Consider the following 2,790-nt stretch of genomic DNA (forward strand, 5'->3'; position numbering starts at 1 on the left):
TTTCCCCCCTCCCCCATGTAGCTCTCGCCTAACAGGTTCCATAACGCATTAGGTCCCGTAAATGCTTCCGTAGAAGGGTAGATGACGGCCCTAAGCTCCCGACGCCTCCCAGCAGCATTTTTTGGGCCGACGCCCCTGGTAGATTGATGAAAAGTTGTCGAATCGTTGATTCGAGAAGCAGGAAAGCCCCGAGACGCTTTCCACCTCCCCATGTAGCCTCGCTAACGGGTCCATACGCATAGAGTCCGTAATGCTTCCGTAGAAGGTAGATACGGCCTTAGCCCCGACGCTCCAGAGCCAGTTTTTGGCCGACGCCCCTGGTAGATTGATGAAAGTTGTCATATCGTTGATTTGAGAAGCAGGAAAGCCCCGAGACGCTTTCCACCTCCCCATGTAGCCTCGCTAACGGGTCCATACGCATAGAGTCCGTAATGCTTCCGTAGAAGGTAGATACGGCCTTAGCCCCGACGCTCCAGAGCCATTTTTTGGCCGACGCCCCTGGTAGATTGATGAAAGTTGTCGAATCGTTGATTCGAGAAGCAGGCAAGCCCCGAGACGGTTTCCACCTCCCCATGTAGCCTCGCTAACGGGTCCATACGCATAGAGTCCGTAATGCTTCCGTAGAAGGTAGATACGGCCTTAGCCCCGACGCTCCAGAGCCATATTTTGGCCGACACCCCTGGTAGATTGATGAAAGTTGTCGAATCGTTGATTCGAGAAGCAGGCAAGCCCCGAGACGCTTTCCACCTCCCCATGTAGTCTCGCTAACGGGTCCATACGCATAGAGTCCGTAATGCTTCCGTAGAAGGTAGATACGACCTTAGCCCCGACGCTCCAGAGCCATATTTTGGCCGACGCCCCTGGTAGATTGATGAAAGTTGTCATATCGTTGATTTGAGAAGCAGGCAAGCCCCGAGACGGTTTCCACCTCCCCATGTAGTCTCGCTAACAGGTCCATACGCATAGAGTCCGTAATGCTTCCGTAGAAGGTAGATACGGCCTTAGCCCCGACGCTCCAGAGCCATATTTTGGCCGACACCCCTGGTAGATTGATGAAAGTTGTCATATCGGTGTTCTGAGAAGCAAGGAAGCCCGAGACGCTTTCAACCTCCCCATGTAGTCTCGCTAACGGGTCCATACGCATAGATCCCGTAATGCGTCCGAATGAAAGTTGTCATATCGTTGATTTGAGAAGCAGGCAAGCCCCAAGACGCTTTCCACCTCCCCATGTAGCCTCGCTAACGGGTCCATACGCAAAGAGTCCGTAATGCGTCCGTAGAAGGTAGATACGGCCTTAGCCCCGACGCTCCAGAGCCATTTTTGGGCCGTCGTCCGACGCCCCTGGTAGATTAATAAAATTTGTCATATCGTTGATTTGAGAAGGAGGCAAGAGCCGAGACGCTAGCCACCTCGGAATGTAGCTTCACTAACGGGTCCGTACGCATAGAGTCCGTGATACGTCCGTAGAAGATAGATGCGGCCTTAGCCCCGACGCTCCAGAGCCATATTTGGGCCGTCGTCCGACGCCCCTGGTAGATTAATAAAATTTGTCATATCGTTGATTTGAGACGCAGGCAAGCCCCGAGACGCTATCCACTTCCCCATCTAGCTTCACGAACGGGTCCGTACGCATAGAGTCCGTGATACGTCCGTAGAAGATAGATGCGGCCGTAGCCCCGACGCTCCAGAGCCATATTTGGGGCCGACGCCCCTGGGTAGATTGATGAAAGTTGTCATATCGTTGATTTGAAAAGCAGGCAAGCCCCGAGACGCTTTTCTACCTCTCCACGGTAGCCTCGGCTAACGGTTCCGTACGCATAGAGTCCGTAATACGTACCGTAGAAGGTAGGATACGGCCTTAGCCCCGACGCCTCCCCGAGCCAATGTTTTGCCGACGGGCCGTGGTAGATTGATGAAAGATGTCATATCGTTGATTTGAGAAGTAGGCAAGAGCCGAGACGCTAGCCACCTCGCGAATGTAGCTTCACTAACGGGTCCGTACGCATAGAAGTCCGTGATAACGTCCCGTAGAAGGATAGATGCGGCCTTTAGCCCCGACGCTCCAGAGCCATATTTTGGGGCCGTCGTCCGACGCCCCTGGTAGATTAATAAAATTTGTCATATCGTTGATTTGAGAAGCAGGCAAGCCCCGAGACGCTATCCACTTCCCCATCTAGCTTCACTAGCGGGTCCGTACGCATTGTTGTCCGTAATACGTCCGTAGAAGGTAGATACGGCCTTAGCCCCGACGCTCCCGAGCCATTGTTTTGCCGACGCCCCTGGTAGATTGATGAAAGTTGTCATATCATTGATTTGAGAAGCAAGCAAGCCTCGAGACGCTTTCCACATCCCCCGGTAGCTTCACGAACGGGTCCGTACGCATAGAGTCCGTGATACGTCCGTAGAAGGTAGATACGGCCTTAGCCCCGACGCTCCAGAGCCATATTTGGGCCGTCGTCCGACGCCCCTGGTAGATTAATAAAATTTGTCATATCGTTGATTTGAGAAGCAGGCAAGCCCCAAGACGCTATCCACTTCCCCATCTAGCTTCACTAGCGGGTCCGTATGCATAGAGTCCGTAATACGTCCGTAGAAGGTAGATACGGCCTTAGCCCCGACGCTCCAGAGCCATATTTTGGCCGACGCCCCTGGTAGATTGATGAAAGTTGTCATATCGTTGATTTTAAAAGCAGGCAAGCCCGGAGACGCTTTCCCTCTCCCACGGTAGCTTCACTAACGGGTCCGTACGCATAGAGTCCGTAATACGTCCGTAGAAGGTAGATGAATCAC

The sequence above is a fragment of the Phytophthora infestans genome, genomic scaffold, assembly GCF_000142945.1.
Source record: "Phytophthora infestans T30-4 supercont1.27 genomic scaffold, whole genome shotgun sequence".
NCBI classification, from domain to species: Eukaryota; Oomycota; class Peronosporomycetes; order Peronosporales; family Peronosporaceae; genus Phytophthora; species Phytophthora infestans.